We start from the raw sequence: 26508 nt of genomic DNA, 5'->3' as shown, positions 1-26508 counted from the left end.
AACGAAAGGTGTACCCTAGAATCCACACTTTTCTTCTTTATTTGAGTTGGAGGTGTATATTTATCAACACCTTTCCTCTTACAAGTAATTCTTCGAGATTCCTACATAAACAGATAACAAAAAATTACTCGTCAAGAAATATAAAAAATATAATTTCAAATCACGAAATATAAACAAAGATTACTGGTCAATAAATTACTCACCAATGTAACTCCTTCCATGGTCGTAACAATATTAAAAGTGTCAGCCTCTGGGATGTCAGACATGTCGGCCTTTGTATGTGGCATGGTGAGTAAGTCATGTTGGATCAACACATCACGCAGCAAAAGAAATCAGGACCATAAACATTCTAATTCATTAATTTGGTTGAAAAGAAACATGCTAAAAACAGAGTATAATGAGTTTCATGAACATACCTTGACCGAACCAACGAAATCTCCATTTCCAGATGCAAAATCCTCTGAATCCTTGTGTAGACCACCACAAGATCTTCCCTACTATCCTCTTGATGCTCTAGATTGAGTTGTGAGACTCAAAATAAGCTAGAATTAAAAGGAATATGGAGAAAACTCACTGGACAGAACCCATTGAAGAACACCTTCTTCATCCGAATTTTTCAACAAAAATTCAGTCGGTTCTCTTATGCCTTTTTTCACTCCAATCTCTTCAATATATTGTAGACTATCATGTAAAGAGATGTGCTGCATGGGATGCAGCTCATGCTTGGAGTAAAGCAAAGGAAAAAGTGGGTTCCAAGTAAGCTACTTTGAAGATGAAAAACCCATTTTCTCAAATTTGTGTGATTTTCCATTTTCCAAAAATCCAAAATTTGATTTTAAAATCATATTTTATTTCTAAAATCAATATTTATTAATTTTACAAATTAATTTCAAAAATTAATTTTCTAATAAAATTAATAAATAATTATTTAAACAATTTAAATAATTCTAATTAATTTAATATCTAATATTAAATTAATTTTTACACAAATTCATCTTCATATATTTAAATCATATTTAATTATATTTTCTCCAATTTCGTTTGATTCTAATTTGAACATTTCAAATTAACTTATTACGCTACTCTAGAGCTAATCCATTTCCGAGCTAGTAGGGGGATCTCATAGACCTACAGATCATGGGCTCCAACGATCCGAGATTAATCAGCTAAACTCATTAGACCGATCTAACCCCCATTCATTAACTATTGGGTCAATCTACTAAAGCCCATAGTTGAACTCCCCTCACTGTAGATATATTATGTCCACTCGATATAACCATGATTAGTAATTTAACCCTTCACAGGTTGTTCACAATAACGACTGGGTCAAATCTCTGTTTTACCGCCGAAATTACCTCTTGTTCCTTAAGTCCCACTGATCCCCTAATGAACAATTGTTTTGTGATCCAATCACAAAACCGAGTCCCTCTCATTCCAAATGAGAGAGCGGGATCCCTTGTTCAAGCCCCAAAATCAGCACTTAAGGGAACAATCTCTCTACTATCCCTAAAGCGGGTAGGAGTGAATTCCCTCTTGCACCCTATGTCCCCAGCTATCTATCCAGTCTTACCCCTGAAATGGCAGTCATATAGGGCCGCCGTTGTTGAGCCAACCCTCACCTATGCAAATCTAAGGGCAATCCCAGATAAACAGAAGTTCATAGTTAGCTCAGGATTAAGGTCAAGTTACTTAGGTCATCGCTTTGAAATAGTCAGTCTTAAACAGTAAACAGCATTATAAAGTAAGAGTGACTAATTTCGTGGTCTGATCTTGTACAAACTTTTTTGCACAAGGACACCCCCACTCCTCATGTCCAACATGAACGAATTAGGATCACTTCGTTTGTAGCACTTTACAACTCCTTGTAACAACTACAGAGCAGGTTGTATCCAATAGTGTTACCAGAATAAGGTATCCAACCTTATCCATGTACTATAGATCGTTTTGACTATTTACTCGAACCTGATCCACCTTTATGTCTCCACATAAAGTTCAAGTACTCATCCAATAGTCAAGGGACTTTTAGGTTTATTGGATTTTTATTCAAGTAATAGATCTATTCAACAACTTTATTGAATTTTTAGAATAAGATCCATTGTTTACATACCAGAGTTTTAGGACATAAAACCCAACAAACTCCCACTTGGACTAAAACTCCAGTGATAACTTATACATCCGATATATAAGACTGAGTTTCTGAGTTTTATAGAGTAATACAATAAACTAGGGCATCTCATACCCATCTTTTACCATTTGGTATCTTTATACCCGATATTTCTCCCACTTGCCCTAGGTTATCTGGTATTCCTAGTCCTACTAGGTAATTCTCAAACACTTTAGCCGAGAATATTATTGTAAACATTTTTAGGTATACAATAGGCTTTAGATAAAACTATAAGGGGATTGCATCTTAATCTCAATAATGGCCAGGAAGCACACTTTCCTCCCACTACATTGAGGTACTCTCAACTCTTTGAGCAAGATGTATCTGACCTGTCTCAACAACTCTTTGTTAATAGTCAGATATAGAAATCTTTAAACTTTCTATACTTTGATCTAGCCATTTAGATATCTGAATATCTACAAATGGCTTTTAACAATTTAATTCTCAACAGAGGTTGCTAGAACAAACATAATTTTTTAAAATGAACATTTCATTTATCCCAAAAATATATACAATTTGTTCTTTACAAGTTTTAACAATTAAAAACAAGTAGTAACTTCTCCTACTGGATGAGCTGAGCAAATGGTCCCAGAGTCAAGTTAGCCTGGTTACCTTTTCTCTATTCTCTTCTCGACAAGATATTGAGGGCAGTGTCTCCTCCAGTGCCTTTCATCATTGCAATGGAAACATTTCCCTTTGCAGCATTATCCTTGCCTTTCAATCCAGTAGGGTTTTTCCTTCCCTTTCCCTTTGCCTTTCTTCACAAGAATACTCTTACTCTTTGAAGAGGAAGCAACTTCAGGCTTGGAGGACATTCCTCACTTCCGGCAATAGTAACATTTACTTCTGGCATCTGAAAGTGGACCATCATGTCTAGGACATGTTCACAAACATAGGTCCCCACTTTGATGCGACTGTTGTAAACGTGCTTAATGGCATCCCTCACAGAGATTCCATAATCTCTTTGGCAGTACTTATATCTTCATGCTTCTTTTGTCAACACATCAGATAAGCTGGCGAGGATATAAGAACAAGCTATATCATTAGCCTTGACCCATCGTCATATACATCTCGAACATTTCGGTTTGTGTTAGAGCTAGGAATGGGAGGATAGTCCTCAGTTAAGACAAACCGCAAATTGTCTATCACAAGTATCGTGTTTAAATTTGATTTCTAATTCATATAATTATCCCCAATAAATTTATCTGATACCAACACTTGTAATAATGAACTTGTCATTCTGAAATTAAATATCCAATCAAGTTTTAGCAATTTTAATAACTTACCCAATATTATTCTTTTGCAACGATATTACATCAAGACATTCTTGACTAAATACTACCTCCAGAATAACTCATATTCCGATAGTCATTTAGGTACCGCTTTTGGTTAGACATTATTAACACTTAATAATTCTGTAAGTGTAGACCCGCCATTTTCGGATCTTATAGAACGGATGAGTATTGCTTTGAAAATAGAAAACAATACCCAAGACGGAACTATAAAACTCTATTCATGTTACTGAAGCCTGGGTTGTTCTGAATCCTATGTTACAACCCTCTGTGGGGATAGTCGTCGTTAAACGACTAGCAAAGGGCCGCTTAAAGCTAACCAACAGGCACAACATATGAATCTGACGGTTCAGACTAATGGAGGAGACCGTAGGATATGTTGACACATTTTCTTCACCCACTTACTATGAACTACTTCCTCCGTTCACCTTGGTATTGACGCATACATCCGCTCTCCATAGGAAGATCACTCCCAGGGTGACACGAAGTGTCATATGAATCTCACGGTGTGAACTATGTGGAGACATGGCAGTTGAAATCATACACTTGATTTCTGTTCGAGCAACTTCCCCTTATTCACCCGAGTCTAAATTTAAGCTAAAAAATACTCTCCGTAGGGAGGTCACTCCTAGAGTGACACGAAGTACCGCTTAAATCCAGACTGTGAACTCTTAGGGATGCGAGATCTAAGAATAACATACCGCATATGTTATTAATCTCCCGCTGAAGTTTTCTAATAACTCTATCATATAGAAGTTATTCACTACCACTGAAGTGTTCTAATGTTTGGGTAACTTTATACTTAGGTTCTTTTCCAACTAAATAAAAATAACCCTATGTCTATGTGGTTTATCCATGTATAACTCTTATAAATGGACTTAAACCTACGATGTTTAAGTGATAAACCCTTTTATTACCTCACATCGCTCATGGATACTCATAAAACTGGTTACCAACGCTCAATTATTTGGCCATAATCCCCAGGTAGGAGGTGTTCCGTAGACCATCAACTTAAATACCCCTAACCTTCGACAAGATTATATACCAGTTTAGTTTGTAACCCTAGTTTTACAAGTTTAACGACCTATTTTAACTAACTAAAACAAGTAGTTAACCTACGTGAGCATGCAACTGTTCTGCATTATGGATTTTAAATGTCTAACCTAATTTTATAATAGCTTATAAAACTTTAGACATGCTAAACATCCACAACATACAAGCATTCAATATCTAATATAACACTTATATTAAATACAAGAAACCCTAACATGCATACTATATATTATAACAAATTATAACATACTTTCAATGTATGTTGCATGCTTCCTATGGTGGGATTTTAAATCTAAATGACATACTATGTGCACATACAAGATTTATTTAATTATAACATACATCCAATGCATAAATAATTAAACACGTAATGATATGGTTTTAGTTTTGGCAAAAACAAGCAAACAAAAGCCAAACTATTACAAAAACAGCTTCAACACCACTCGAATCGCTCCAAAACCACTTGAACCAGACCCAAACCATCTGAACCGGACCAACAGAGACTAAACCGGACCAACCACAAACCATTTGAAGCTGAACTGGACCAAACCTCAAGAGAACCGGTCGAACCGGCTTCTCTCGCTCTCACTCAAAATCTCGCTAAATCAAATCGTTTAGCAATGACGACCATCGTCATGCAATTAGCTTGATCGTTTAGTAACCAACGTCTATCGTTTAACAAAGCTACACGATCATATAGTGTTTGCCTTCTATCGTATAGTCAAAGCTACACGATCATATAGTATTCCCTTCTATCGTATAGTATAATCGTCTAGCGCCGGAGGATGCTACACGATCGTTTAGTGTCAAACACTATTGCATAGCTCCATCGTTTAGCACCTTGTCTTGATCAATTAGCGCACGCCCGAGGTAAGCGATCGCCTAGTGCTATCGCATAGCAATCGACGCATCGCTCAGCTGCCGCTCATAGATAAACGATCGTGTAAGCGATCGCTCAATGCCATCGCATAGCTCTTTGCCACATCGCTTAGCTCCCGATTAAAGGTAAACGATTGTGTAAGTGATCACTCAGCGCCATTGCATAGCTCTTCGCCTCAGCGCTTAGCTCCCACCCAAAGCTACACGATCGTGTAGTGCCATTGCATAGTAAAACAATGCATCGTTTAGCTCCTGAGGTAGATGATCGTCTAGCGCACAACACCTAAACGATTAACGCCCAAAGCTACACGATCGTTTAGCTTTTCCTTCATATCGTTTAACGTATGAATCTAAACGATCGTTTAGGTACTAAAGCTTAACGACGATATGAACAAAGGCTAATCGTCTGGAATCTGCAACTCGGCCCCTTCGCTTGTTTCTTCGAATTACAGCTTAATTCCAACTCTAATGACTCCAAATAAATTACAAACTCTTGGGAAGACATTAAAACTCATCAAACAAGAGCCAATTACAAATTTAAACGGAAAAATCAAAGAGAAATTAAAGGCCAAAACTCAGAAAACCATATCATTACAACAGTTCATATTTTCATACAAAACACCCACCAAATCAGAATTAATCTGAACTGAATGCTTATAAGATGCTCTGATACCAATTGTTGGATGAACACCAGAACACAGCGGAAGAAATCAAGATCCATAAGCATTCTAATTCATTAATTTGATTGAAAAGAAACATGCTAAAAACAGAGTATAATGGTTTTCATGAACATACCTTGGCCGAACCAACGAAATCTCCATTTTCAGCTGCAAAATCTTCCGAATCCTTGTGTAGACCACCACAAGATCTTCCCTACTATCCTCTTAGTGCTCTAGATTGAGTTGTGAGACTCAAAATAAGCTGGAATCAAAGGGAATATGGAGAAAACTCACTAGACAGAACCCATTGAAGAACACCTTCTTCATCCGAATTTTTCAGCAAAAATTCAGTTGGTTCTCTTATGCCTTTCCTCACTCCAATCTCTTCAATATATTGTAGACTATCATGCAAAGAGATGTGTTGCATGGGATGCAGCTCATGCTTGGAGTAAAGCAAAGGAAAAAGTGGATTCCAAATAAGCTACTTTGAAGATGAAAAACCTATTTTCTCAAATTTGTGTGATTTTCCATTTTCCAAAAATCCAAAATTTGATTTTAAAATCATATTTTATTTCTAAAATCAATATTTATTAATTTTACAAATTAATTTCAAAAATTAATTTTCTAATAAAATTAATAAATAATTATTTAAACAATTTAAATAATTCTAATTAATTTAATATCTATTAAATTAATTTTTCACAAATTCATCTTCATATATTTAAATCATATTTAAATATATTTTCTCCAATTTCGTTTGATTCTAATTTGAACGTTTCAAATTAACTTATCATGCTACTCTAGAGCTAATCCATTTCCAAGCTAGTAAGGGGACCTCATGGACCTACAGATCGTAGGCTCCAACAATTCGAGATTAATCGGCTAAACTCATTAGACCGATCTAACCCCCATTCGTTAACTAATGGGTCACTTCACTAAGCCCATAGTTGAACTCCCCTCACTGTAGATATATTATGTCCACTCGATATAACCATGATTAGTAAGTTAACCCTTCACAGGTTGTTCACAATAACAGCTGGGTCAAATCTCTGTTTTACCCTCGAAATTACCTCTTGTTTCTTAAGTCCCATTGATCCCCTAATGAACAATTTTTTTGTGATCCAATCACAAAACCGAGTCCTTCTCATTTAATGAAAGGGCGAGATCCCTTGTTCAAGCCCCAGAATCAACACTTAAGGGAACAACCTCTCTACTATCCCTAAAGTGGGTAGGAGTGAATTCCCTCTTGCACCCTATGTCCCCAATTATCTATCTAGTCTTACCTCTGAAATGACAGTCATATTAGACCGGCGCTGTTGAGCCAACCTTCACCTATGCAAATCTAAGGGCAATCCCAAATAAACAGGAATTCATAATTAGCTCAGGATTAAGGTCAAGTTACCTAGGTCATCACTTTGAAATAGTTAGTCTTAAACAGTAAATAGCGTTATAAAGTAAGAGTGACTAATTTCGTGATCCGATCTTGTACAAACTCTTTTGCACAAGGACACCCCCACTCCTCATGTCCAACATGAACGAATTAGGATCACTTCGTTTGTAGCACTTTACAACTCCTTGTAACAACTACAAGGCAGGCCGTATCTAATAGTGTTACCAGAATAAGGTACCCAGCCTTATCCATGTACTATAGATCATTTTGACTATTTACTTGAACCTGATCCACCTTTATGTCTCCACATAAAGTTCAAGTACTCATCCAATAGTCAAGGGACTTTTAGGTTTATTGGATTTCTATTCAAGTAATAAATCTATTCAATAACAACTTTATTGAATTTTCAAAATAAGCTCTATTGTTTACATACCATGAGTTTTAGGACATAAAATCCAACAAGTCAGACGTGTCGGCCTCTGGATGTGGGATGTCAGTGGGTAAGGTAGGCACGTTAGACTGTGTATGTGGGACGTCGACCTCTACAGGTTGGACGTTAGTGGGTGATGTTATGGTGTCGGGCTCTAGAGGGGGGATGGGAGTAGGTGTAGTGGTGGTAGTTTGAGGCTCTACGGGGATGGGAGTATGAGAGACAGTCACATCAATGGTATTGGGATCTCGAGATGGGATGAGCGACATCGTGGCATCGTCACCTGTATGTGGGATGGGTGACCTTGTCATCTTCTCAATCACCGTGGAACCCTTCAATTAGTAAACTAAAATGATGAGTTCACAAACACGTAAAAACTAAACACATAAGAACATAAAATGATAGTAAATGCAAACCTTGCACATAGGTTGCAACAATAATGGGATGGCCGACAATTGTCCTTTCATGTATGTCATGTTTTTCTCGATCTTGGATACATGACTATCTAAACTCGATATACGGCCATCCAACCTCGATAGTGAGCTGTCAATACTCCACAGGTACGAATAAATAGAATCATTGGGATTGGTTCCTCCTTACGGCCAACACACTCAGGACACTCTTCATCTATAGATCGCTTTATATGGGAATCCGCAAGATGGACATTAGGTGGGTTCAACTCATCCTTATCGTGTACGTTCCCTATCATATCATGGAACATATCATCACTAGGTGTGTATGTCCCTCCCTCCACCCTTCCACATTCAACATCCTCGTGCTCAGAATGCTCGTGTTCATCCCCTCCCTCCACCCTTCCACATTCAACATCCTCGTGCTTTGAATGCTCTGTTCATCATTGTTACCTCCACGATGATCATCACCGTCGCTTTTAGAACTACCCCCACTACTTGAGCTACTGCCACTTTCAGCACTATCATAATTGGCACCTAGATCAAATATAGGTCGTCTGTCCACTAGGTATCCTGAACTCCCTTTCAGCGTCGTTCATGACAATACCTTCTTTAATCTTTGTCTACATTAACATCCTAGTAAAATGGTTAGTGTCCTATTAAAAAAAAAAGGTTAGTGTCAATTTAACAATTAAATAAACATATTATGCATAGAGTAAACTTACATTGTTAGACTCGAATATGTCTCTCTCGAGTACTTTGAAGGACATTGAGTGGGCGCATGCCCATCGTAATATACAAGGCAAAGCCACCTTGCTCCTTCGCTCCGCAATGTTCCCAGCTATCGATGCTGCTAGGATCTCGTACGTCCATACCTAAATAAAAGTTAACATATATTAAGAACAATAGTAATGTTAAATCAAACAACACGATTATTATATTAAGCAAATTTACCTGGAACACTTGTGGAAATCTACGCAAAAGGTACTTAACGACATAGTTTTTATTTCCTTTCACCTTCATCTTGTATAAACTACTCTTATCATTCAATGCAGTCTTTAAGGCATCGAGTGTCCTCTTCCAAATAATGGTACCCCAGTCTAGACTGTTATAGTACTCTATGTTCTAAACGTCCTTAAAATGTTTAAGGTCCACTGCACTTTTCTGTTTGTTCTTTCCCATCATTACAACCTTCGTGTAGTACACTAATGTGATCTTCACAGCATCCTCGCCATCTTCAAACTCGAACTTCTTGTATTTTTCTTCTAGTAGACTGATATGTAAGGTGTCCTTCGTCACTCGATTACCGAAATACTTGATTGCAAGTTCATATGAGGACTGCTCATCTAGATCAACTCACATAAGGGATCGCCATAAACCAATCATCAACAAAATATCATCCTTAAAAAACGTGACGACCTTTCCACCAATAGAGAATCTCATTGAGTCAACTTTCGTGTTCTTCACTTCTCTAAACAATTATGATGGATAATTTGGTTGTTAAACACCATGTCAATGTCTATAAATCGCCCAAAAATTGTTCTCTTGAACATCTCTAACTGCTGTGGGGTAAGCTTCTCCTTCACAGTCTTGTTCGCATTAGCAAGTGGGCCAAGCTCGTTATTTGACCAGGAAATCGGTTGGCTATAGGTATTCTGAAACATGTTGACATCTTAAATGACTCCTGCATGAAATAAAGATTCAATCAATAAACTCCTTTAGAAAAAAAAATGTAAAAAAAATATTTTGTTTAAGTCTCGCTAGAACCACTCTCGTTGGACATTGTCTCGTTAGTGTCGCTCTCTCTAGTATCGCTCTCTTTAGTCTCGCTTTCTCTGTTGTCGCTCTCACCAATTTCACTCTCACTTATCTTGCTCACATTCTCTCTTTTTACTCGTCTTCAACCTCAAAACACATTAGTAAAATATATATATATATATATATATATATATATATATAGGTTCACAGTATTTCTAAATCCTAGAACGACCCACCCTTTCCGGTATTGCTCTCTCTAGTATCGCTCTCGCCGATTTCACTCTCACTTATCTTGCTCACATTCTCTCTTTTTACTTGTCTTCAACCTCAGAACACATTGAAAACCCAAAAAAAAAAATATATATATATATAGGTTCACGGTATTTCTAAACCCCAGAACGACCCACCCTTTCCGGTGTCGCTCCCTTTAATATCGCTCTCGTCAATTTCACTCTTATTTATCTCGCTCCCATTATCTCTTTTTACTCGTCTTCAACCTCAGAACATATTGAAAACAAAGAAAAACCATAGATTCACAGTATTTCTAAACCCAGAACGATGCACCATTTCCCCATTACCGATCAGTTTAAGACATTTTCAGGCACAGATTGAAATCACTTACTGATCATATTCGATTTTTCGGCCGCAGTGGAATCTTTTGCAAGTTCAAATGATGGATTTTAAAACTTAGCGAAACTGTCTAGAGCTTATGAGCGATATGAAGCCATTACGTTTGAAGAGTTTCAAGTTTTGGTTGGTTTTCAGTAAAAAGTAAGAAGACAAAGAGATGAGGGCAATTTACGTAATGTGATATGACGATGATGTGGGCCGAGGGTCAATTTATATTATTTTTAAAAATGAATTATTTGATATTTTAGGCCAAAAAAAAAAAGGTAATCCACACAAATTTCCAAGAGTCGAAAGAAAAAATACGCAATGAAACCAGCCAAACGACTCTCCTAGTGTCACTCATAGGAAACTAACGTTTCCATATGAAACATTCTGCAAAATTCCGTTTCTTTTGCTACCCAATCAATCAAGCCCCTTTCAATTCAGAGAGAAGTAGAACCAATAGAATTCAAGATTAATGGAGTTTCGTCGTAATTGGGTGTGAGTCTGTGTAAGAATTCAGGTAAGAAGACAGAGTGTCGAGGACTGCGACGGAGAGGAGCCACCGCCATTTTTTGTTGGGCTGGACAGAATCTTCAAGCTTCGTTCGTCTCAATCTCACTCGAGTTCTGCCTTCGCCAGGTAGGTAAATGGGTACTAGCTATTTGAATCATTACCGTATATCTTGTTGGTTTATAGTGATTTATTTGGGAATGTTCTATAAAGGACATGAAAGTTTTAGGGGTATAGAGTTTACAATACTCGGTTTATAAACGAAAATTTCTAACCAATTAAATGATGGGTTTTAAGACACATATTTGGGTCTTCAATTTCGTAGTTCCTATGTTTTTTTAGATGCTGAGTTTCCCTATGTTGGAAAGTGTATAATAAAGCAGTGAAAATTGTACAGGAATTATAAAGCCAAACTAAAAGTTCATCAGTAGTTGATGGTTTGAAAAAGCTGCTTGTGATTTTGGGTAGAGGCGCGCTGTTGAATCCTCTCCTTAGAGAAGATGTGCCTCCACTTGTCCTTGAGTATTTCGGCACTCTAAGAAAGCTTGTGTGCAACTAAGCAATCTTACGAATTTCTATTTCTATTGGACATGTTTACTCACAAAAAAACCTTTTGGAATCGTAGAGTTTCGGTGTGAAATAAGGTTTCTAATAAATTGTCTTCACTTCTAGCGGAAGAAGACATTAAAAGCGTAAAAAGGCCTACACACAACCCACGTAATTTAACAATTTCCTTAGAAAGGGGAGAGGAGACTGACTCCTCCTCACAAGCTAACTAACCAATAAAATAAATATTTAAAATAAAATAAATTAAAGAAAAATCTTTAAATTATCCAACACCTTACATTGAATCACCGAATAGTTATTGCCGTTCCTGCACTGTGGTTATGCAGTAGCATCGTTTTTGGGAAAGGCTGAGTGTGTTTGAGGTGGATGTTATAGATTGGATTCCTAGTTACTGTTACTTCTTTTGAAAGTGTTGGCATCTGCAACTGTATGGGCTAGGCTCGTTTACGACTTGGATGATTTCTCGCAGGAAAGCAATTGGTAGTTTATAGCCCGTATGTAGATGGGACTTTACTAATTGAGTGGTGAATAACAGATTTGATTTTGCTGTGATGAATTTCTAGTTAACTGTTGGATTAAGTTGTAAAATGAAGTTCGTTTGATATTATTGGCAGTTTCTTGGGAGTCCTGGAAAGAGAAAAGGTATCGAATGTTAGAATTCAGGATTAGTTTGCAAGTTAATTCATTGAGTTGGTTGTGTACTGTCAATTATATTTGTTGCGACACTTCTTTATTTAGCCTATTAAAAGCATTTTGTAATATGAAAAATTTTATTATCTTTTCATTATTTTGAAAGACTTTGAAATTGCATGGGGAACCCAAAATTGGGGTCGGAGTCCTTTTCGGTTTGAGAACATGTTGTTAGAGCACCCTTCTTTTAAGGCTAATAGTTCCTCGTGGTGGAATGTCGAGGTTCTAGGTAAGTGGGAAGGTTATTGTTTTACTATCTTAGTCCCACTTTCTCTAGAGAGGCTTTTGTGGATTTGGTTTTTTGTATGTCCTTGTATTCTTTCATTTTTCTCAATGAAAGTTATTGCATCTATTAAAAAAGGGGGGCCAACCTCCAAATGTGTCAAGTGTCATGGTGGGAAAGGAATAAATTATGACCCAGTGAATAACAAGTTTTAGCTGACAGATTTTTTTATGCTAAGTTAGTAAGCTGTGAAATTATATAAGATTGTCTTTTGGTGATAACTGGAGGTCCATGGATTTATAGTGTCTGATTCCAGAAAGATTGATGGGAAGGCATTCTAAGTCCAAGAATTCTAGTTCATTGGGAGAGAAAAGGCCGACTTTTGCTTAATTGTCATTGAGCTTTAAGAATATGAATATTATTGTTCGGACACGTCAACCATAGTCGCCAAACTAAGTTGTCCGTGTTTCTTAGAATATCATGTTATTGTACTTGATAAATATTTAAAACTTCAATTTTGAAACACCTCATCATTTCATAATTGTGGCTTGTTCAAGAAACTTATGCTTTATTTGATCACGATTTGTGTCTAGTTTGTTCAATCCTACTTCAGGACATCAATTTCCATTTCTCCACCTACAAGGCAAACATAGATTGAATGAAGGAATGACGAAGAGATTTAGGTTATTTAGAATTGTGTTTTGGAATGAAGGTCAAATACTGATCCAAAACCTTGAAGGTAGGGCATTTTTGCTATAAGAACCTCATAACATTGAAAATGCACGTGAGAAAGGTCCGTTCTAGCCTTAATCACAGTTCACGACAACCTGGACTGATGACCACGTAACAAGATTAGTCAACACCTTTCATCATAAAGAGTATCTAAAGCCAAAATGATCACTTCTTTAGGACTCTCTCTACCAATATACATGTGCAAACCCCTTGGACATCAAAGGAGCTACTAAGTCTTTAAATAATGACTTTTATCCAGAACAATCCCGAAACATTTGAAGTCCAATTTTTCTTGTCTTTTGAGGTCACGAACTTCATTTCTCATCTTTCAGGCTCTTCCTTTTTTTTTCCTGAAAAGGAAACGAGACCTTTCATTGTGTTAAGTGATATATAATTAAATCTACCTTCACCTATCATTTTAAGCTTTTGGGTCAATTGGTGGATTATACATGGTATTAGAGTCCATGATGTCCAAACGGGTATTCGGTCCAATAAAAAGAAATTGCGATTCGATCAAGAATGGTGAATCCAAAAGAGGCACCATCTTGAGGGGGCATATTGAGAATCCCACATTGGAAAAATCAAGGGATCCCTCACTCCTTATAAGATAGATGAGCTACCCTCCCATTGCCAATTGATTTTGAGATAGAACCCCATACTATCAAACACATTGATAAACTAAAAAGAGTTTAATGCTCAAAATACAATAACGTAGAAACTGAAAAGTGAAAATAAATATTCAACTAAAAGATTTAAACTAAACTAAATAGAGAAAATGAAAGCGTTCCAAGTCAAAAAAATGTCTTGAATAGAATAATTAGAAAAAACTTTTGAATGAGAACAACAAGAGGATGCAAGTAGACGTATCCAAGCGAAAAGACCAAGAAAGGGCTTATCATGAAAAACCCACTGATTTTTCAAACCATATCTCAGACAAGAGAGCTTTCATTGCGTTAAACCATAAGATTTGAGAAGAAATTTCTCCCATGCTGATTTAGAGAATCTACACAAAGAACAAATAATACAAGTCTTCACTTTGAGCCAAACATAGAGGGCACACCGAGGGAGGGAGACAATGCTGTTGCAACTTGTGTTTTAAGACTCCTCCTCTTACAAGAACTTGCCAAGATTTCAATTCTTTTACCTCACGTCTCAAAGATATATGATTTATTTGTCCTGAAAATTTAATAACCCTTGGAAAAAATCATTTGGATGGAAACTGATTTCTGACCCAAATGTCATTCCATGAAGATGCCCTTTTATCACCCACCCTAATTGTAGAAAGCCTTTGAAGGATGCCTATAAGGTTTATGATGCTCCACTCAAGGGCTCCTGCCTCCTTGTGTGACATTTTTAGTGCAAGTGCATAGTCTATTCACAGATCTCATGCTATTGGTTTTTACTAGTATTGATTTCCCTTTGTCTTTTATGCCACCATTGTGTGATTAAAAATTAGAATATACCCTGGACACTAGCTGGTGTCTTTTTATTATTTTTTCCCCTTTGTTCTTAATGATAAGGAACAAGACAACTGTTTTCTTATAAAAAATTAAAAATAAAAATAAAAAGGAGAATGAAGGATCATACTCCAAATTAGAGAAGATAGGAACTAGGTCCTTTAGGACTTGTAAGTGGTAACATGGATCATGGGTTATATGATTGGTGTTCATTCCCCACACGGAGTTAGGGGTGTGAGTTCTGCAATTTCATAGAATTTTTAGTGCTTGTTTCTCTTGGTCTTAATTATTTGAAGCCAAGTGAATCAATGTTTAAGCTGTTTGAGTAAAATCAAAATTGATGAATGATTAATTTTTCTTATCCCAAAAAAAAAAAAAATGAATGATTGATTGTATTGCTTATGACTTGCTTACTGTCAACGGACAGAACTAGTCTATAGATTTAAATTGGCACATTTTTCAGCAATGTATCACTGTGAATTTTCAGCAATGTATCAGAAAGTGTATCTGCCTGGGAGTGTGCCTGGCAGTTGCAATAGGAAAGAGAGACAAAATTACCTGCATTGGACTACTAAAATGGACCATCTTCTTGCCAGGACTCTTGTCAAGAAAGTAAAAGAAGGAAATAGGGTCGATGGCACATGGAAGCCTGCTGCATATACAGCAGCTCTTCAAGTCTTGAATGAAAACTTTGGTGGTGGTTTAACTAAAGAACACGTCAGAAGTCGATTAAAAACTTGGAAAAAACAGTTTCGGATTTTGAAGGAGGTTCTTGCTCATAAAGGGTTTGAATGGGATGGGGCAAAAAAGACGATCGCACACTAGTTCCTACACGATCGGATAGCTTCCCTAAACGATCGTATACCATTTCCTAAACAATCGTTCAGTAAAACCTACATGATCATGTAGTTTCTCCTAAACGATAAGCATCGTGCTATACGATAATGTCTTTTTCCCTCCCACTTGCTTATCGTCTACACGATCTGTGCTTCCTCCTTCCTCTACCAAATTCACCAAAGACCACGCTTTGGGTTCTCACTCTGAGAATAACTGGGACTCTTTTCTTGTGGCGTCGTCCCCGCGACGTTCGTGTTTGTGCGGTTGTTCGTGCTGCTATAGTTGACGATTCTGCTGGGTATTGGTAGATCGCGTGGAGGTTTCCGCTGCGTTGAGTTCCAAAGTTTGAAGACTGTCTTCAACTGGTATGGCAACTCATTCCCTTGTTATTTGTTGTTCATAGCATGCCGATAATTACTGTTTGTTTACATAACTGTATGTTTGAATGTATATTGGTATTTTGGTCACAGTGAGATCGGAGTGATCCGAACGTGCTCATGGAACTCTTCGGTAAGAGATCCTTCATTAACCATCCTTTGTACTTCAGCACGCCCTGATGGAGAGAAAAATCTTGTACTCTGTCTTCCTTTTGTAGTACACGACCCTTAATTCATTGTAACCGATCATCCTGCTCTACTTCCTTCTGAATTACAGCCATATCGGTTAAAGTAGGAGCCGACAAGTGAACCAACTGAGTTTCCATATCCACTATGGACAATGCACCCGTGGCCCCATTCTCCAATCCCGGACGATAGACTACTTCAAAATCATAACCAAGTAAGTTAGCAACCTTCTTCTAATGTTGCGGTTGTATCGTCCTCTACTCGAGCAAAAACTTCAATATTTTCTGATCAGTTTTAATGACAAATCATCTTCCTAGCAAGTAAGGTCGCCACCTTTGTACGACCATGACAACAGCTAACAACTCCCTCTCATATACCGGTTTTGCACGATCTCTCATTGACAGAGTATGGCTGTAAAAAGCAATCGGCCTTCTCTGCTGCACTAGCATAGCTCCCATGCCATACCCCAAAGCATCGGTCTCCACCTCAAAGGGTATACTAAAATCAGGTAACGCCAACACGGGAAATGTCATCATAGCAGTTTTGAGCTTTTCAAAGGCGTATTGAGCTTCCTTCGTCCACTGAAAAGTCCCTTCTTTTAAAATCTATGTCAATGAAGCCGCTATACTGCCATAATTTTGTACGAATCTCTGGTAATAGCCAGATAACCCCCAGAACCCCTTCACCTCCTTAATTGTCTTAGGTACAGGCCACTCCAACACTGCCTGCACCTTCTCCGGATTACGTTCACTCCTTGCTTTGAAATGATATGCCCCAAATATTCCACGTTGTCCTTTGCAAATTGGCATTTCTTCCTATTAGCATAAAGCTCATTCTCCTTTAACACTGATAGTACCCACCTCTAAATGGTAAATGCTCCTCTAGATTTCTACTATACACTAGTATATCATCAAAGAATACTAACACAAAATGACGTAAGGCCTAAATATGGTATTCATCAGTGCTTGAACTGTGGAATGTGCATTGGTTAAACCGAAAGGATTACCAGGAATTCATAATGCCCTTTATGTATCCGGAAGGCAGTCTTCTCCACATCCCGCGGGTACATCCTTATTTGATGGTAGCCCGACTTTAAGTCCAGCTTAGAGAATAAAGCAACTCTATTCAATTCGTCAAAAAGCTCTTCCACCACTGGAATCGGAAATTTGTCTGGAATGGTGGCAGTGTTGAGAGCACGGTAATCCACACAAAATCTCCACCCTCCATCATTCTTTCTAACCAGTAGAACAGGGCTCGAGTAGGGACTGGTTCTTAGTCTAATGATGCCCAAATCCAACATTTCTTCGACTAATTTCTCCATCTCTGCCTTCTGGTGATACGCATATCGGTATGGTCGAACATTTATTGGACTAGTTCCTTCCTTCAAGTGGATATGGTGCTCTATACTTTGACGACGAGGCAGTTCCTCCGGCCATTTAAATACATCCTTAAACTTAGTTAACAAGGTTGATAGAGATTCTGGTATTATGTCGATTTCCTCACTTCTATATTGCTCTGCCAAAAATTCACCTCCGCTCATCATTCTACATTCAACCAAAAACCCTCGATCTTCAGCTGCCTAAGTCTTCACCATACATTTCAGACTAATTCTTGCTTTCGTCGGACTTGGATCCCCCTGCAAAGTAACTTTTCAGCCCTCATGAACAAATGTCATTGTTAAATTCCACCAATCGACCTCTGTTTTTCCCAAAGAGTGTAACTGATGACGGGCAGAAATGCACGTCATTATAAGCCTTTTATTAGAATTATGAGGGCTGTTAAGTAGAAGATGTGGCGATTATACTAAGAATTCATGAGAAAACGAGCTTGCGTCAATCAGCATTAAGAATCTCGGCTAACCCACTTTTATGCGTTATTATGCGTTCAATTGTCTATCTTTGTAGCTAACGTGGGAAGCGATCGCATACGCGGAAGCCAGGCTATCGCAAAGACGACCGCATGCGGGGAATCTCTCCATTGCAGAGACGAACGCATACGTTCGACGCATGGATGTTGCGGCCATCAACCGCATGCGTCCATTGCATAGAAATTGCGGCTGTCAAGCGAATGCGGTCATCGCAGAGAGATTGCAACTACAGAATAATAATCATAATAAAGGGATGACCGCAAGGGTGGTGGACTGCTTTGATACTCCAGAAATCAAGCATGAATGCATACCTCGGGAGTATCAAAAGGTATGTTGACATTTCACCTACCACGCCGTTAGCAGCAGAGATTCAAAGTAGGTCCATCACGCCGTTAGCTGCAAAATTTCAGAGAAGGATCATTAATGCTGTCGGCGATCAAACTCTATAAATAGAAGCCGTTGAGCAGAACTTCAAATTATCCAAGTTTCTACCTTCGGGTGGATCCTTTTGATCCAGATCAAAGCATGAGAAGATGGAGTCTTGAGAGTTCTTCATCCCCTCAACTATTCCGAGTGACAACCGGAGCCTTCGCCGGAGTTACAGATCGAGAGAGTCTACTCCATTGCCCATCCATGGAACCACTGGCAGCCTTGACATACATCTGATGGAAGCAAGACATTGCTTCTATCCGTCCCTCCATATCTCTTCTATCCTTGTATTGTATTGCATTTTGGCTTAAGAGATTAATACATTTTATGATCAATGCATTTCTATATTTTCCTTCGATTCCATCTCCATCTTCATTTACTTAGGATCCTTTACTTTCATTGCATCACTAAGTAAGACTGTTAGAGTATCGCATATTTAATCATGCGACATAGGAATATGAAGCATGTAGCAAACCACTGGGAGGTGTGCGTTGCGCGAGTGTTGTGAGAAAACCTTATTTGTTTAGTGTGAAGCTGTAGCAACGCTTGTCTATAAGCGGACGCAATGCTTGTCTATGAGTAGAATCAGCAGCAACCAATTGTCTGGGAGGGTAAGTAGTTGATCACATTAAGCAATGTAAGCAAGTGTTCACTAGAGATAGGAATAATCTTACGTCAACCATGTTTATATGATTACCTTGTCTTATGAACACATCATTCATCATTTAGACATACTTGGGAGAGTAGTCTAAAAACCAAATCTCGACTCGAGAGAGCGGATTGGATCGCATAAGCAAGAACGAGGACTTAGGAATATGCTCCGTTTGCTACTACACAGCGTATGCACTCGTTAAGTAGGATATGGTGATATGTGGTCATCTTGCCTATGTGTGAGAGCACGTGAGCGGGAATAGAGACTTAGAAATAAGGCCTCTCGACACTATCGCATATACATCGCATGCGTCTACGTCAAGTGTGTATAGCATAATCGCATAGCATGCGTTGGTTGGTGTTACCCTTGCGGTCAAGCTTAGTTTTGCGGTGAAGACATCCTCACCATTTTATCTATTTTCCCATACCTCTTACTACGCGTTAACAGTTGTCGTGTCTCTTGTCTCTCACCATCATACTTCCACTGCTTAATCTGATAGTTAGGAGTAGGAGTAATGCATAGCCTATAACTTTCAACATTCTTTTATTCTTCGCCGCAAACACACTACCGCATAACGTTTAGCTACACGTCCCCGAGTTCGATCTCGGATCATCTGAGAAACTTGCGATCTCGTTATACTTGGCGAGAGCGCAAGAAAACTTGTGATAGAAACGCATGGTCATTGCATAAGAGATTAACGCATACTGTCCATTCCAACGCATGAGAACAAACGCATAACCTAAGACATGTATCGCATAATACTGCATCCCAAATTTACGTCACCATGTAACCACTGCATCCCCAAAATCACGTCTACACTTCCTAGCTCTAATGGCAGGAAGCTATCATTCGCCTTCCATTCTCCTATCATCATTTCCACATTCTTACATACTCCCTTACCTCGCACCACGATTCCCGATCCCAAAACCTTCCCGTAATTTGTTGTTTCTAGGATTTCCACCTACAAACGATTTGCTATTCCTTCTGATATGAAGTTATGGGTAGCTCCACATTCAACCAGTATTACCACCGGTTCCCCTTTAATCTCCTCTTTAATCTTCATTGTTCGAGGATTCGTCAAACCCACAACTGAACTCATTGAGAGTTCCGCAATCGACGAGACTTCTTCATTCACGGTCAGCATGTTCAATTCCAGCGTCTCCTCTCTCATTTCGTCTTCTTCGTCCAATTCCAATTCTTCATCGGACGTATGCACAAGTAGCCTCAGTTATCTCAGTTCGTGCCCTTTGCACCAATACCCCACAATATACTTTTCATCGCATCGGAAACAAAGTCCTTTCTCTCTCTTCGTCTAGAATTCAATGTCTGTTAACCTTCTTGCCGGAGTTTCTCTCCGATTATCGTTAGTCGACACACCTCGCAACGTAATTTTCCTCATCGGAAATATCTCTCCAGACTTCCCTCCTTCTTTCATTTCACTACTACTTCCCGATTTACTCACATTTTTAATATTAAATTTCGAAGAATTCGAGTTTTGGATCTTACCTCCGAACATTCGCGCCCGACCCGCTTTGACCCGTGCATTCTCTCTATCTTCAACACGTTGCACTAATGACATCATTTGCGCTAGCCCCGACGGTTCCCAACATTCGACCTCAGCTTTTATCCACGGTGTTAAACCGTTCATGAATGTCTCTTCCAACACTTTGTTCGGTAGGTGTGGTAATGGCTCTACCAATTTATCAAACAGATTTCGATATGCTTCTATATTAGTTTCTTGTTTGATAGCCAAGAATCTACCACAAATCGATCCCCCTCTTGAAAATCAGAATCGAACTAACATTCTTCACTTCAGATCTTTCCAATCTTTGAACGGTTCCCTACCTTTCTTAGACCGGTACCAGTCTAACACGGCGCCGTCGAAACTCACAACCGCCACCGTCATCGTCTCGGATTCAGTCAGTTTATGAATCTGAAAGTAGCGATCTACTCTGAATAGCCACGCATCTAGATCACTTCTGCTAAACATCGGCATCTCGACTTTCTTGAATTTGCTTCGATCGCAAGTCGCTTCTTCACCCACTACTTTAACTGAACCATTCGTTCTGCACACATTATTGTTGTTCGATCCTTCCGCCTCTTCCGTCACTTTCGTTTTTCCCTTCGTCATTTCCGTAACATACAAAATGAGCACTTGTTGATGTTTCTCTGCTTGGAATCCCAATCACTCAGTGCTCTTCGCAAACGACGCCAAATTTTCCTCTACGGTTGGTAATTTCTGCACTTCGACTCTGAGTCCAAATATCTTCTGGTCTAGCAACTCCAGCTTTTCCTCAAATCGTTTCTGAGCCATGCTTGCCCAGGTTGTTGCTCTGATACCAATCTGATAGGAAATTGATCTTTTAAAATGTTTTTATTAATAAATTGTAATTACACGATCGTATATCAAAACAGCTAAACGATGAACATATACTTTGCTAGACAATGACAACCAATCAACAACTACACGATCGTTTACACTTGCTACGTGTTCGCTTATAATTACTAAATGATCGCTTACAATCATTATACGATCGCTTACAATCACTACGCGATCGCTTACGATCACTACGTGATTGCTTACAACAACTATACATTCGTCGGGATTCTCTACACGATCGCCTAGTAGATGAGGTAGGTGATCAGTAGTACTCCTCCGTTGCTTCTACACGATCAGACTAACCCGAACTCCCACACACGAAAGCTCACTCCCCTTACCCAAGATATTCAGTTCTTCAATGTCTTCTCTTTCCGTTTCCTTCTTCTTTTCAATCAGAACTTCTCCCAACAGAATTGAAAGTCATTTAACTGTGGTCCCCAACTTCTTTAACCACCGCAACTGCCACTTTTTCCATATTACCCTTATTCTTCCTTCTTTGATATTACAGTATAATCGGAGGTCTAGTAGGTTTCTCCACACTCCTTGTATAAATAGAGTATTACAGTCTTGATTTGACAAGAGAGGAAATATACAGAATACATATTGTGGGCAGCTCTGCCAAACGTCTAATTTCTTCCTTTTCCTTTTATGTTTTATCTTTTGTCTTGGAATTGAAACCTTGTCTTGGTATCAAAACATTAATGCCAACGCCCATTCATCAGTCAATACAAAGGGAGCTTCTGCAAATCTTACCTTTAGTAGTCCTCCTTTGAACTAGCTTCCAAACCAAATTATTTCAATCAAACTTGATAGGATAAACTTCCTTCAGTAGAAGAACTTGGCTCTCCCCATCTTAAAAAGCTATCACTTGTTCGGGCACCCATCAATGTTTGTACAGCTAGAGAGTCCAACTACTCAGCAAGCAACCTCGGTAAATCCCACCTATGCTGCCGTAGTAGCACAAATGATGCCAACATCTGAAGTTGAATCAACTCAGGCATCTAGCTCCACAACTGTTGGTACTCAAGAAACTGGAAATCCCAAATATGATTCATGGGTTGCCACCAATCAATTACTATTAGGCTGGTTATACAACTCGATGACACTGGAAGTCACCACACAGGTTATGGGATACGGAACCGCAAAAGGTTTATCAAAACTTCCATATGAATACGAGTAAAAGTTTGAATCCAAATGGACCAATCCAAATCACTTCAGTGGTAATCATCCTCCGCAACAACAAAATAATGGGTAACGTGGAAACTGTGAAAATGGTCGTGGCAAGGGACGTGGGGGCTGGAATGGCAACTGGAACAATAAACCATTGTGCCAAATATGCTCAAAACCAGGCCATACTGCCCTATCGTGTTACAAGCTTCTTATTCGACAATTCTCTCCTAATCCGAGTAGCGAACAGAACAACCGTGGATATATTTTTCCAATTAATTTTCCACCTAATTAAGGCCATAACTCATCCCCAAACAAACCTTCATAGCAACCGTCAATGGAAATCCGTTTGTGGCAACTCCAGAATCTGTCATAGATCCAAGCTGGTACGTAGACTGTGGGGCTCCGAATCATGTCATCTCTTATCATAACTCGATGACAAATTCTTTTGACTATGGAGGTAACAAAAAAATTTTAGTTGGTAATGGTTGTGAATTGAATATTTCACATGTTGCCTTTTGTCAACTTACTACTAATAATGGAGTTTTAAATCTTAAGAATGAGTTGTGTGTGCCTGAAATTACAAAAAATCGTATCAGTGTATCTAAGTTAGTTCAAGACAACAACAAGGTTTTATTGAAACTCATGTTGGTTATTGTCTCATTAAGGATACCAACACGAGTAAGGTGGTGCTGAAGGGAAAGCTTAATGAGGGGCTATACAAAGTTGGTCAAATTGGAGTCATTAGTAGTGCTTCAAACTTAGTTGGTGCTGGGTTGAAGTCGGACAACAGAACAATGACGTACTTCAAGGTAGTAAAAAATGGGAGTATTAATGTTGTCTCGAAGTAAAAAATGGGAGTATTAATGTTGTGTTTAAGTCTATTTTGCATCAAAGGCCTGGACATCCATCTGCAAAAATTTTGAATGATATAGTTTAACTTTATAATCTACAAGTGAAAGTCAATAAAATAGTTCTCTACATCTTTGTCTCATGCTAACTCTCCCTTTGAATTAATTCACTCCGACTTGTGGGGCCCTACTCCTGTATTATCCACCGAAGGCTGTAGATATTATATGCATTTCTTAGATGACTTTATCCGTTTTGTGTGGATTTATCTGTTAAAGTTGAAGAGAATGGAAGGTCACTCTCAGTATTCACTTTCTGTCGAACTCCCCACGAAATTCTCTCATTGTTCTCTCGTAGCTTTCTCTTTTAGAATTTCAGTCCAACATCTTTGTTGATCACTTTCATTGTCAGATTCAGAAATGGAGAGAATGTAAGTGATATTCAACGATTTCTTGTCCTAGATAGCTTTCATAATAAGTGTCGTTTAGCATTAAATGAATGATCGTATAGTAATATATACACAATCATTCATTACAATATAAATGATCGTTCATAAATTACTAGATAATCGTTTGTTACAATATAGACGATCGTTCATAAATTACAATACAACCGTACAGTAAATTATAAATGATCATGTAGTAATTTATACACGATCGTTTAGTAAATTATAAACGATCGTGTAGTTTATACACGATCGTTTAACATAAATTACTAGACGATCATGTATAAATTACTACATGATCGTATAGTAAATTATAAACGATCGTATAGTAATTTATACACAATCGTTTAGTAAATTATAAACGATCGTGTAGTAATTTATCAACAATCGTATAGTAAATTATAAACGATCGTGTAAACATTTATAAACGATCGCATAGTAATGTATAAATGATCGTTCACTTATCAATGATTTGTTTATCCCATTGTAGATCAATGACACTATTTCGCATCTTTGTACGATTTAGTGGGGATTGGGATGAGTCCGAAAGAAATTACGTTGGTGGTCATATGAAAGGTCTGAAAGTCAAAAATGATATAACAGTCAGTGAATTAGTGAGTATGATGCACCAACAATTGAATATTTATTTGGATATATTTGATATACACATCAAATGTTGCTACAATCTATTGGTCCCGACTCCCCCAATTGACATAGTCGACGATGAAGATCTTAGCTTCTTTTTAGAAGGCAGTGATGCATCCCGGATGCTGTTATTTATATCAATTATACCTTGCGAAAGTCATGGAGTACACAGGACAACATGTACCAGCATTGATGCAACTTAGTAATTTGAATAACTAAAATTAAACTTCTATTGCTTACTTAATAAAGTTTGGATTTTCACTATAACTACTAATATTATTAATATTATTATTGTTCATATTACTATTGTTATTAACAATATTAATTTAATGATAATATTATTGTCATTATCATTATTATTACTTAGTATTACCATTAATAATAATATTATTACTAATGCAATGTTAAATATTAACTTTTATTATTATTCTCAGTCTCTTCTCCTCCTCCTCCTCCTCCTCCACTTCTTCTTCTTATTATTATTATTATCATTTCACTATTACTACTATTATTACTATTATTATTATTATTACTCTAATTATTATTACTAATACTAATATTATTAATATTATTATTATTATACCACTACTAGTACTACTATTATTATTATACGAATAATAATCTCATTATTAAAGGATTAAGCGTAATTAAACTAATACTCTCAAGACTTAATGATTATAATTTTCAAGATAAATAAGCTACATTCATCAAGATCTTTAAATAGTCCTAAAGTTAGTTTTAATTATAAGTGCTTTACAAATTTTATAGGATCAAACCATAAGGAATAATAAGGAATAACTAGGATCGCAGTCAAGGTAAGTAGTTTATCTCACCCTCTCTTTAAGTGTTTTATTGTAGTGTACCTTTATTATGTTGCATAATTATGTCATTGTTATGTTGCATTACATGTTTAAAACGTGTTTCTCGACAAGGGACCCCATGCATTATGTTTGTTCACAATGATAAAATAAGATTAAAATTTAATTAGGTAAAGGTTATGCTTCCAAGCAGGGCATATATGGTTGCACCCCTCTAGACCCAATTCTATGTCAAGTTTATGCTAGGGACTAACAGGGTATGTATGGTTGCACCCCTCTAGTCCAATCTTATGTTTATGCTAATGGTTGATGTTGGATGTGACTCTGGCCCTACTGACTGCATAACCTGCTAATCATCAGATGGGTTAGTTTCCGCTTAAGTCCTCATCTTCCTACTAGGTGGATAAATTTACGTTGGAAGCATAACCGACCACCACATGTTATTATATGTTTTCATGACATGTTGCATGTGATTGTGCATTTGGTCACTACCTTATGTGAGAATTACTTACTGGGTATATTATATACTCATCCTATTTTACAGACTTTGTAGGTAAGGACACAACGTAGGTGGCAGAACTGGACGTCGTTCAAAGGGCCAAACATCAAACTCATTATTATGGGCATATATGCATTTTGTATCACTATGCTAATGTTTTATGGATCCTGGTGTTTTGTAAAATAAACTTTTTATACAGTTTTCTACCTAATTAATAAAATTTTAGATATGTTCTTTTGAAATTTTTACCAAAACTCATCTCATGATAGAAAAGTCTAAGTATGCATGTCGTAGCGGTTGTATCATAATATGTAAGGATCTAGTCGTTACAGTTTGGTATCAGAACATTTGAGTCAAGTAGGCTCTACTACATTAAAAGAGTCATGGTGTTTGATGGTTCGGCCTGTTAAGTGATGTCCATAGTTATGCCAAATATGTTAGTAAATGGAATTTTCAAATAAGTAATTTAGTAAATAATTTAGTAAACATAGGTCTAAGTAATAAAAAAAAAAAAAAAGGATTAGATTGCTT

General features: G+C 37.7%; 1 long non-coding RNA gene across 1 annotated transcript; it reads left to right on the top strand.

Annotated features, from left to right (window-relative positions):
• Positions 1 to 10934: 10934 nt before the first annotated feature.
• On the top strand, positions 10935 to 26219 carry LOC120071627 (uncharacterized). Its single transcript, XR_016527715.1, has 3 exons — positions 10935 to 11286; positions 25429 to 25475; positions 26023 to 26219. It is a non-coding gene; the product is annotated as an uncharacterized LOC120071627 (long non-coding RNA).
• The last annotated feature ends 289 nt before the right edge of the window (positions 26220 to 26508 follow it).

The sequence above is a fragment of the Benincasa hispida genome, chromosome 2 (assembly GCF_027475165.1).
Source record: "Benincasa hispida cultivar pf3 chromosome 2, pf3_genome.v1.1, whole genome shotgun sequence".
Classification (NCBI taxonomy): Eukaryota; Viridiplantae; Streptophyta; class Magnoliopsida; order Cucurbitales; family Cucurbitaceae; genus Benincasa; species Benincasa hispida.
This window is presented reverse-complemented; position numbering and strand designations above follow the sequence as displayed.